At 36.7% G+C, this 12,975-nt stretch overlaps 1 long non-coding RNA gene across 5 annotated transcripts in view; it reads right to left on the bottom strand.

Moving 5' to 3' along the window:
* LOC102546842 (uncharacterized) overlaps positions 1–12,975 on the bottom strand; it is a 107,845-nt gene that overhangs the window by 78,093 nt on the left and 16,777 nt on the right. For 4 of the 5 annotated variants that reach the window (XR_015640138.1, XR_015640137.1, XR_015640136.1 and 1 more), the window contains exon 2: positions 1,172–1,314. This is a non-coding gene — a long non-coding RNA (uncharacterized LOC102546842). Of the gene's footprint in view, positions 1–1,171; positions 1,315–3,528; positions 3,655–12,975 lie in introns of those variants that run through there. The other variant, XR_015640139.1, reaches the window with a different exon arrangement.

The following is a 12,975-nucleotide window of genomic DNA, read 5'->3' as shown; positions in this document are numbered from 1 at the left end:
TTAAGGAAAACAGCTGATAAGTAAAATTGTTAGCTCAGATGATTAGCTAGCTAACTAGCTACATGAAAATAGATAGATGATAGGTAGATTATGATAGATAGACAATAGATATATAATATATAGGTTGATGTCTTTATGCAACAAGACATGTACAGGATAGAATGAGGTCTGTCATTGGATCAGAAGGAAGGGTAGGCAGGAGAAAAGTTTTAGAAAGAGGAGAGGGAGACAGAGCAAGGAGAAGGAGCTGGGAAAACATGGGGGCAGGTGTTAAGATTCTTCTCTGCACATAGATACAGGTTATGAATATTTTTAAGGGATGGGTGTGTACAGGATTTTGTGCTGTCTAGATGGGAAAATTATATCTTATCAATTGGATCACAATTGGTCATTTTGTGGTGTGTATTCTTTCATGTGGTGACTTAAGAGAAGGCAAGATGGTGGGACACACCAAACCCACCACAGAATTCGGATGTGTATGCCTGTTGTGGTAACAACTCTCCAAGGGAACTGTGAGTGGAAGCAAAGCATTGTGGCAAGGTGCCACGCGGAACAGCCCATAGAAAACCTGGGTCAGAGAGTACTTGGGGCAGCATAGAGACCCTGAGATAAGTTAACGCTATGGCAACTGGAGCTGGAACAAGAGAGCAAATTCCTGGGACCAGGAAGTTCCATCTTTTAATATTTACCACAACAGACATAGATATAAATATAGATAGATGATAGAGAGATATATTGATAATAGAAAAGGTAGAAGAGAGAAAGAGAGAGAGAGAGAGAGAGAGAGAGAGACAGATATAATAGGATTGAATGATTGATTGGTGATAGGTAAATAGGTAGTAGATAGACTAATGGAGAAAAATATAATATGGTCTTCTTTCTTTAACTGCTTAGACATAAAAAAGGAAAGCATATAGACAATGTTACACACAACAGAAATGAAGATGGTGTGTTTTCAGATCAGAACAACTGAGTATTTTTTTTTGAGTGTATGAACACAGATTGACCTCAATGATAAAGTATACATGGAAAGATCTAACAAACCTCTGAGGACCTGCTTTGTATTTACTCCTATGAGTTCTACTGGGAAAGTACAGTGAAGGCTCTGTATGGGAAATTCTAGTGTATGTCAGGGGAGGGTGGGTAGAGGAGGCAGAAGAGGATTACTCACCTGTATCAACTGTTCTTGTCAGTGCCTCCCACAGACTATAAAGAAGAAAATGTTCTGGCATGTCCCAGACTCTTGGGCTGGACAGAATTGCTATGTGGGCGCACCAGGTAGAGACAGTTTCTTTTTGATCTCAGTTGGCCTTCCTAAAAACAAGGGGAAAAGCATGAAGCCCAGTTAAGCTTCTCTCAGCACCAAGAGTGAAGCCTAATGACTCAAGACTCACTTTCAGCACTTTTGGTTCTAGAAAAGATAAAGTCATCTGCGACTGTCCTCCTCCCTCTTAAACGATCTGTTCTCAACAACGTAACTGACAAACCCTTTATCTTAAAGGACTCATCCTCGGTCAGAACCCACCCTGTACTGAGCACCATATCTCAAATATTCTCCTCAATGATAAGAATATGATTTGTCCGAGTCTCAGACTGACACAAGTAATCCTCACGCTTAACTGTTGCTTATTGCACAGCAATTAAGATGACTTCAAGAGCGTGACTTCTGTCTGAGTCTTGCAACAGTAAGCCAGTAATAAAGGGTACTGATTGTCACCTATAAAATTAAAAACTCCATTCATCCACCTATTTACGTGGAAATCTTTGAGGAGGTCATTCCTACCACATGAGTACAGGTCTAGATATGGGAAATAGAAAAGTGAATCAACATGGGTACCCTCAACCTTCATGAAGCACATTTTAGTTAGCACAAAGAAGATCCAAACATAAGGAAGGGAAGTCCCATGCATTACTAATTTCAAACCTGTGATAGATGCAAATGAGATAAGTAACAATGAAATATTAAATATGGGAAATAAAAAGGTAGAGAAAACCCTAAATGTTATGACATAACAGAAAGAAACATTGCCCCATAATCAGTTATATATCTGAATCTGACAATGTTATCATAAGCTTATAATAGCCCAGGTATGAAGAAGATTATACAATCTATGTTTGTCAATATACTCTTTATCATGGTCACACAGTGATAAAGGTGTGCACAGGTTTGTCTTTCAAACGTATCTCCACCATTATGAAGCATAGGTCTATATCTAAACACCACTGGCCCTGTAAAAAACACAGCCAATCTCATGAGAAATGGAAAATAAACCATGTATAAAGTTTTAGAAATGACTCTCATAAATGTGCCTAGCCCAATGCTTGGCATGTAGCATAAGTTTCAACCATGGATAAAAAACAAACAAACAAGAAACCCAAAACTAAAAACAAAAATCTAAAGGATTTCTAGCTTTACTCACCCATCCTTCTGTGCAAGGGATATACCTTACCTTGGCCTACACGAAACAAGTCAGTCACCCCTGTAGAGGCTGAATGTCAAAAATTCGTGCACATGTTCTACCTTTTGTGTTCTCGTTTTTACTTTATGTTTTTTTCTCCCATTATAAAGCAGAAAGATTTCATATGGCAAAATATTTGTAAAGATTAAATCACAAAATTAAAAGCACTTTTATAGTAGATAAAACCTAATGGTTCAGAATTTAGCTTGATTACATTTTAAAGTCTTGAGAATTAATGCTATTGAGCTGTGCAAAGGATAAAATAAAAACACCATTACCCAGACCTGCCCAGATACCTTTTTCTCGTGCCTTATTGACAGGCTTACAATCACATAAAATGTCTTTATGTGAAGTAGCTGATCTGTTACTTAAAAGACACAAGCAGGTTCATTTCCCTCATGTCCACCGATATGCAATAAATTGTGCCTCCTACACAGGGCTCAGACACTATCTTTGTTAGTTCAAGGCTTATCATTCTTGATAATGCACTTGATCCAAAGTAGCACAATTTTCAAATACTCACTCAACTCAGATGAGAAAAGCAGAGAATGTAATAGATTAGGAAGAATTAGCACTTTTCAAAAGAAATGTTTATCACTTTGATGTCTATACTACGAGACAAGAAGTCAGTATCAAGTTGAGATTCTGGAAGATTCTGAAGGAAATTTAATGCTAAAAAAAAAAGCACAGCAGGATTGCAGCACAAGGGGTTGGCTCTTACTCCTGTCTCATTTAAAAAAAAAGGCAAGGACAAAAAACCCTACGAATTTGAGATTATCCTGTAACTTGTTATGTAATGATGAAAACTTTATCAAAGTAAAATACTTTTTGAATAAACTCACGTTTAGAGAATGCATTCTACAAACTTCACCAAGATGCTCTTTCAGTCAGAGCCATTGTGGGAAACAGGAGACAATTTTCTGATACTCTAAAATTGTATCAGAAACTTAATTGCTGTTACAAAAAGAGACATGATCAAATTTACAGGGAAAATCTCTATGATACATGGATTCAATTAATTTATAAACTTGAAGAAAATAAAATTAAGTGGAATTGATATAAATTCTACCTCAAGTAATCCACAATTCCTATCACAGTTCCACTGGCATTTTGGCACAATCCATTGGATGATTAATTATTTTAGGTATATTGAAGATATCTGAGGCATTAGTAGAGTATGCCCTGGGTGTGGGTGGGTGTGAGTAAACATGAGTGTGAATAGGTGGATATTTATATGTGTATGGGTATGTGCCCATGGCACAAGCATGCTTCTAAGGACTATTAGATTCTAAGAACTCTGACATAATAATGAATTAAAACTTTGGATAAAGCATTGGGAGGTGGTAGCATCATTGGGCTGAATCATGTTTGAGGGCTTAGAGCTCAAGAAGTATAAGATTGACAGCTGTATCCTACCTTAATCCCTTCTGATTTTTGCTCCTCCCCTCTGCCTACCATGAGTTAGGCAGTAGCTGCTACAGGCTCCCGCTGTCATTACGTTCTAGCTCAACATGGTTGTGCCTAGAAGAAATGACTCCAAAGAATATGGACTGAAACCAAGATGCAAAAGAAATCCTTATCATATTATTTTTATGTCAGGTATGTTGTGTCAGCCATAAGAAAGTTGACTAACATAATGATAAGAAGCAATCCTGAAATTCGTGCGTAATAAAAGATGATCATAAGTAACTACAGCAAACTTGAACAAGAACAGAGTTGTAGACATATTTCTTGATTTCCTATTATATAATAAAGTTTTAAGAATAAAAGTTTAGATTTCTAGATTAAAAAACATAAAACATAACTAGAAATTTGGAACAATAAGCCACATTCATATATCAATTGATATTTGTCAGGTAGGTCAATAGTATACAACAGAGACAGGAAATTTCTTTCATTAACGGTATTGTGAAAATTGAATTCTAAGTACAAAAAGATTAAATGAAATACAACAATCTCATAACACACACACACACACACACACAATCAATGCAAATCAGAAAAGCTTGTAAGTGTGATATCTAAGACTGAAGGCAAAAGTAAGAAACATGGGCCACTCTGACACCAGGGTCTTAGTCAGCATGTGTTTTTATATGGTTCAAAGCACAGGCTGTAGACAGTGAGCTACATGGATGAAGATATGGCAGAACAATGGGGGCTTTCCTAGCATAGCAAGTGTCAAAACTGTGAGAATAAATTTTCAAATATGTATTCCAAGATTAGTATTCAAAATTTACAAGGGACTTATAGAGCCCAATAGCAATGAATGAATGAATAAAGAATGAATAATAAATCCAATTTTAAACAGGCAAGTTATGAATAGGTATTTTCATAAAGGACATATAAGCAGTCAACAGGTCAAGGTAAAAACTCAACACCATTAATCATTTCGGGAATGCCAGTCAAAACCACAATGAGATATTTTCCACATCTGTTAGAGTAGCAATTAGTAAAATGTGAAAAGATAACAAGCCTTGGCAAGGATGTAGAGCATTAGCAACCCACACATTGTTGATGATAATGTAAATTGGTGCAGTCATGACAAAAATCCAGCATGAAGATTCCTCAAAAATTTCATGTAGGACAACTAAATAATTCAGTTATTCTAATTCTGGGTATACAGCCAGTGAATATGAAATCTGGCATAAAAATGTGAACTGCATGTGCTCACACACATGCATACACACACACACACACACACACACACACACACACACACACACACACACACACACACACTTTTGAACCTGACAGAAAAAAGAAAATCCATCATTGAAAAACAGAAGTGATGCTAGAGAAGGTAAATCTCTAAATCAGATAGGCACATGGATATAGAATACCCTGCAGGAAATTTAAATTCATAGATGCAGAGTAGAATGGTGGCTACCTGGGAGAACGGGATGAGGGAGTCAGGAGATATTTGACTGATATAGGCTTGCAGCTCTGAGATGACGAGTCCTGTAGAGCTAGCATAACATGGAGGAGAAAGTACTATGTACTTGAAATCTGTTTGCAACACATGCACACACACACACACACACGCGCGCACACACGCACACACACACACACACGCGCACACACGCACACACACACACACACACGTCAATATCATGAATATGCCACTTTCTGTGGAAATTATTTAACAGTATATACATACATACATCAAAATATCCAAGAGTCTACTACAAAACATGCAATTTACATTGTCCATTAAACATCAGTGAACCTGGGCAAAGAAAATCGCAATATGCTTAAAATCTTTCCATGACTAGCTGATATAACTGTGGCACTCATAAATATATATATATATATATATATATATATATATATATATATATATTTTTACGTAGAGGATCCCCTTGACTGAAGTTTTTTTTTAAATGAAAACAAATACTGTCCTTTCACCACAGACTGCTGGAAAGCCTCCTTTGGAATTGCAACCTAGAATCAGTAGCTTGGAAAGCTTGTTCACTTATAACAGCAGAAGTGATATAAGGCGGGTCTATGCTCAGTTCTGGTTTGGCCACAGCACATGGTGGTAATGTAACCCAGGGATGTCCAGTGACCTAGTTCAGCCTCAACTGACCCAGCTCTGGGGTGAAAAACACTCTGTAGTCTAATAATCCAGTCATCAAATAAAATGATAGATCTGTTCTATGGAAGCCAGCATAGACTCTATTATCCTTTGTTTTTTTTTTTTTTTGTTTTGTTTTGTTTTTTGTTTTTTTGTTTTTTTGTTTTTGGTTTTTGGTTTTTTTTTTTTTTGAGAATAAAGGCTGTTACTGGTCATGAAAGGGTAACATTTGAAATTGAACTGCATCTATAAAACCTCTGTAGAACAATAAATCCTTGTATCCCTCTGAGTGTTTATTGCAAAGTGAAATAACCTCAGCTTTTACATGGATATCAGATCTACCAAATGAAGAGCATCCCCCTTGACATTAAGAACACAACCAACTCATCCCCTCATTCTGACTTAATAATTAATCTATAGGCAAAGTCAAATTTGTAAATTGAGTTTATATCTCAAGTCAATGGTAAATCTTCTTTTTAACCACATTATATATGAATTATATACATTTATATAAAATGTTGTGGTAGGAATTGTATATGAATATGCTACTTTGTACATATGTATATCACATATATACATATACGTACTCTTATGATTTCATGACATCGTGCTCAGCTGAATCAACACCTCCATGCCTACCTTCACAGCAACTATCTTATGCTGCAATACGTAATTTTCCACATCCATTTTCAGTTTCATATTTCTCACTAGGCCTGTCTGCAAGTATGTTTTATAGTGTCATTATCCAGTTCCCTTAGTGAGACGAATGCCTTTCCTTGGGCAATAGAAGCAAGGTTAGCCATTTGTATCATCTAAGAGTCAAAACTCCAATTTCTGTGTGTGTGTGGAAAATGGTGTCATGAAACAGTTTCATAAAACCTCCTCAGAGCCCTTCTTCCTAAAAGGAAATCTCTGTCTCCGGTGATGAGATTCATGATAAGCATTTGTATTTAGCATTATGCTTTCAATGTCCCTTCCTGCACATTGTTTTGTTTGCTCGTCATGATACAGTGGAATGAAGTGAGCAGTCCCCTCTCCATCTTATAAAAGGACTACAGAAGCTAAAGAGAGTTGCTGCCTAGCTACTCGTAAGCCTATTTTTTAAGTGTACACATCCCTGAACTAGAGCTGCCAGGGTGATAACTGCTGGCTATTTCTTTTATGACAGATCACTTTCTGTAGAAAGACATTACGGCCCTCCAGTCTGCTAAGCAGTATGCACCTCTCTCCAATGTAGATTGTATTTGATTGCCGGATTTTCTTTTTAATGAAACATTTATAATCATTTCCTTTACAACATCTATGTGTTTTGGTTCCAGGAAAAATAAAGATTCATTAAATTATCAGATGCCAGTAATTTTTTTTATTTAAGCCAATAATGGCATACACTTTTACATATCCAGAAGTATATTTTAAATTTTCAACAAGTCTATATTACTCAAGACAAGAAGGTAAGCAGATATAGGCACCAAACAGAAATAGGCTCTGCCTATGAAAGTTTTCTAACTAAACAGAAATAGGAAGAAAATTGAGAGGGAAATGGTTTATGGTATAAAACTGAACTATTTTTCAGTGGATTCAAAAAACTTAATTTGACATATGTTTCCCAAGAGGCAAAAATGAGCGAGTGGCAGAGTCAGGCCTGGACATTTCCTGACTCCACATGGCATTTTCCTCATTCTCATATACCAGAGAGTCTGCCAAAGAGGCCACATTCATTCCCAAGCTTCCACCACATGCCAGCTTGTCAGTGTGTAATCCCCGGCTGTCTACCTAGGATCTCTGGTTTGTTGAGCTACAGAAAGTGCAAAGCCCAAGATTGTCTTTACTGAGGCTGGTATGTAAGCCTGTCTGAATATGCCGCTTTCTAGCCAAACAAACCAAACCCAAAACGAGGGAAACCGGCCAGCACAAACTTTAAACTCAACGTTTAAAAACACTGGAATTATGGTTATGTAGAGCTCCAATGTAAATGTTGTCACATCAGGCATGACCGTCAGCTTAGGTGAGGCTGAGCTGTCAGAGGAGCTGATGGAAAACTTTTTGGTGTCACTGAGTCAGTTGTGTTGACAATGGCAAAGTATGCTGCCCGCCAGACTGATATTCTTTCTCCCCTTCCCCCTTTAAGAAACCCCATCAGTTTAGCAAGACCCACTGTTTCCCACTGAGTAAACAATTTCCCAGCCATACTGGTTCATGCTGACTACCACCGCTTGTATTCAAACATCATCACTTCTAGCCCAAATTGCTGCAGCAAACTTCAAACTGTTTGGCCTGCCTCCTGCCTTGCTTACCTAAGAATCATTTTTCTCATTGCTAAAGGTGCTCCTAATAAAACTGAAATCTAATCAGGCTTTTCTCCTGCTCAAAATTTTGTAATGTGCTCTATGATTTCCCCTTTGAAGGCTCAGCTCCTTTATTTAACACAAAATCTTACAATGTCCAAGTTGTGGACTTCATCCTAGCCTAGTCCCTTACCCAATGTCTTATTTAGTAGAGCTCATTGTATAAAATCCTGTGTTACAGGAACCTTCTGCAAGACACTGTTGCAAACGTGCTGCTATGTGAATGCTTCAGTGACTTTTGTCTTCTGAGGAATACTATATGCCTGGAGAGAAGACACTGGAGGACCTGAGGTTTCAGCAGAGACTTCCCCTGAGTGCACACAAGGAGTTTCATGAAACTTAGATCACAGAGTATAGGACTTCCTGCAGACCACAGCAAAGCAATTGGGTAGAAAAGTGAGCAGTGCCTACACCAAACCACTGTAAATGTTTTGCTTATTATTCATTGTTAAAATATTTCCTTGTCGGCTCTGAGATTCCTTGTACTGTCCCCTGTTCAGGGCTGATGACAATCTTTCCTGTCATGTTCTCGAAACCACTGTATTCGTTCCCATTTGTGGCTCTTGCATCATTTTCTGGCTTATTATTTGTAAAAGCCCTATGCATCATTGCCTAGGATCACCATTTTTCTTTTTCCCATTTCTGACCCCAGAATCTTCTTAGAAAGTTTCAATAGTACAGGTAGCCTTTATACATTTGGTGGGTACCTGGCAAGGGATAGTTTGTAACTTCTGTAAGCTAATGATCACTTTTAGACAACAACCACAACCTCCTTTTATATCTTCTCTAGAACAACTCCACTCTCTAGGAGCAGGGGAGTCAGGATAGTGTCAATACCATCAAAGGCTCCACAACCCAAGTGCATGCAGTAAGTTGAGATCCTTGGCATGAGTCCTTTCATATAATTGAATTTGGAACCGAGTCATACCATGCTTTTAAGATTGAGACAGACTGGGATGGAGACTCTGGTCAGTGTTATTTAATTTAATTAGCTTAATTGATGCTCGGAATTACTCTCCTGAGTAGATGGTCTTATTCTAATTTTATCATTATTATTAAAATATATTTCTATAACCAATACTCTTGCAGCATGAAAATTCCCTGCATGAAAACAAGCCATGAATTGATGTCATTAACTGTGAAGGACAGTTTTTTTTTTTTTACTCTCATGAATAGAATTCTACCTCACTTTCCTAGAGTCTATTAGAAATTCTTGACTTGCCACATGGATAATCTGCTACTTAATGAATAGTGAGTAGAACTAAGGAGAACTTTCAGGATAGTCTTGGCTTCCCTACTAGGAATCATGGCTAGAACATCCCAAGATGGTATCCTGACATAAATTTGTTTTTTTCTTTCCCTTTGTCTGCAATTTAAACTCTAGTCAGAAAGAGAATCTATCAACACTTATCCAAGCACCCACTTTCCCATGTCCTCAGCGACTTATGTTTCCAGTGTGTTACCTTTTGCACATGTTACTTATTTACCAATTTCCCATGATATTACTTATCTTGGTTTTATAAATGAGAAAAGCACAATAACAACAAATTTTAACATTTTTGACTAATACCAAATAACAAATGTGAGCATTTGTGCTACAATTCAAATTCTCTGAATAGTCCTCCCTGGCCCACCTTCACATGGTTTCCCTATAATGGGGAATCCATTGGCAAGAGTAAAGGCAGGTAACCATACCCTTTTTATGTCACCAGAAGGTAATTCCATGGCCTATGCTTTTCCTTATCAAATATCACTGTAACATCTGCAACCTCGGCAATTTCCTGTTTGCTAGGATATATACAATCATGGGTATTCCAGGTCTTCCTGAGTTTAGTACTTATGATTTCATCTTTCCAACACTACTGGTACACACATGAAAACAACCCACAGCTCCAGCACAAACTCCTGTTCTACTGGATGCTATACTGTTACCCAGAACTCCAGAGCACACACCGGTTCCCACAACACCAGAACCCCAGAGACTATACCTGCACCCAAATCCCAGAAGTCATGCAGGTTGTCAAAACCCCAGCATAGGCACCCCACTGAACTTGAAAACTCACTGGTCACCAGAAACACAGACCACTCAGACAAGAACAACAGAAGGAAAACAGAAATTAAGAGAAAAAAATCTATCCAACAGAGATAAACTCAGAAATTGGCACCTAAACCTGTAATTACTTAAAATCCAGATGGCTAGAAGCCAGAGTAAGCACACAATTAACAACAGTCAGGGCAATATGGCACCACCAGACCCCAGCTATCTTCCTACAACAAGACCTAGATATTCCAAAGCAGTTGAAGCACAATCAAGTGACCGTAAAACCAATTTTACAATGGGAGAATCATTTAAGGAGGAAATAAGTAAGTCCCTTAAAGAAATCCAAATAAACAATTGGAAAAAATGAATAAATCCCTTGAAGAAAGCCAAGAAAAAAAACAGGTGAAAAAATAAATAAAACTGAAATCTGAAAGTGGAAACAGAAGCAATTGAAACACACACACACACACACACTCTGAAGGAATCCTGAAGATGGAACACCTAGGTGAAAAAACAAGAATTACAGATGCAAGAATCACCAGGAGAATACAAGAGATGTAAGAAAGCATCTCAGGCATAAAAGATGTGATAGAAGAAATTGATATATCAGTGAAAGACAATGTTAAATCTAAAGAAGTCCTGGCACAAAACATCCAGGAAATATGGAACATAATAAAAATGCCAAACATAAGAATAATAGAAATAGAAGGATAATAATTTTATCTCAAAGTCCCAGAAAATAGTTTTAATAAAACCATGGAAAAAAATTCTAACTTAGAAGACACATTCCTATAAAGATACAAGAAGCTTACAAAACATTAGATAGATTGGATGAGGAAAGGAAGTCCTCCTACCACATAATTATCAAAACACTAAACATACAGAAGAAAGAATATTATTAGTTTTAAGGAAGAAAGTCCACGTAGCAAACAAAGGCAAACCTATTAGATAATTGTACCCAACTTCTCAGTGTAGATTCTAAGACACCATAGATGTCAACACAGACTACTATACAAGCAAAATTTTCAATTACCATAGATGGAGAAAACAAGATATTCCATGACAAAGTCTAATTTAAACATTATCTATTCACATATTCAGCCCTACAAAAGGTACTAGAAGGAAAAGTCGATTCAGAGGAGGCTAACTAACCTATGAAAACACAAGAAATAAATATTTTCACACCAGCAAAATCAAAAGAAGGAAAGAAGTCATACACCACACACACACACACACACACACACACACACACACACACACACACACTACCACCACCAATAACAACAAAATAACACGACATAACAATCATTAATCATTAATATCTTTCAATATCAATGGTTTCAATTCCCCAATAAAATATACAAGTTATAATAAAAATGTACATGGAAACAAAAAGAGGATCCATCCTTCTACTGCATACCAGAAACACACTTCAACAATAATGATAGACATTACCTCAGAGTAAAGGGTTGCAAAAAGATTTTCTAAGCAAATGAACCCAAGAATGAAGCTGGTGTAGTCATTCTAATATCTAACAAAATAGACCTCTAGTCAAAGTTGATCAAAAGAGATAGGAAAGGGCATTTCCTAGTCATCAAATGAAAAATTCACAAAGATGACATCTCATTTGTGCTCCAAACATTTATGCTCCAAACTCAACAGTCACAATATTTTTAAAAGAAGCATTATTAAGGCATATGTAACACATTGAACTTCACGTGTTAATAGTAGAAGATGTCAACACCCAATTCTTGCCAATGGGCAGGTCTTCTAAACAAAAACCAAACAGATATAATGAACTTAACAAAGGTAATTAATCAAATGTACCTAGAATATATCTACAAACATTTCTTCCAAACACAAAATAATATTTCTTCTTTTCAGCATGACATGGAACCTTATCCTAAATTTACCATACAATTAGTCACCAAGCAAGTCTCAACAGATACAAAAAAATTAAAATAATCCCCTTTATCATGTCAGACCACCGTGGCTTAAAACTCTATTTCAAGAACAACGGAAAGCCTAAAATCTCATGGAAACTGACCAACTCTCTAATGAAACTCGACTGGATCAAGAAAGAAAGAAAGGAAATTAAAACTTCCTAGACTTCGATAAAAATGAATGTACAATAAAAAGTAGTGCTAAAAGAGAAGTCCATAGCACTGAGTACCTTCATAAAGAAATTAGAAAAATCTTATACTAGCAACTTAACAGCACACCTGAAAACTGTAGGACAAAAACAACCAATATACCCAAAAGGAGTAGTTGGCAGGAAAAAATCAAACCCAGGGCTAAAATAAATAAAACAGAAACAAAGTGAATAATACAAAGAACTATGAAACAAAGAGTTGATTCTTGGAGAAAACTAACAATATAGAAAAGCCCATATTCAAACTAACTAAAAAGTAGGGAGAGAATATCCAAATTGATAAAACCAGAAATGAAAAGGGAGACAAATACCAAAGAAATCCAAATAATTTTAGGTCATATATCAAAAATATGTATTCCACAAAATTGAAAAATCTAGCTTGCTTGCTCTCTTGTTCTCTCACC

Source organism: Rattus norvegicus, chromosome 16 (assembly GCF_021556685.1).
Source record: "Rattus norvegicus strain SHRSP/BbbUtx chromosome 16, alternate assembly SHRSP_T2T, whole genome shotgun sequence".
In the NCBI taxonomy this organism is placed as follows: Eukaryota; Metazoa; Chordata; class Mammalia; order Rodentia; family Muridae; genus Rattus; species Rattus norvegicus.
The sequence above is the reverse complement of the archived record's forward strand: the minus strand, read 5'-3'. Positions and strand labels throughout refer to the sequence as shown.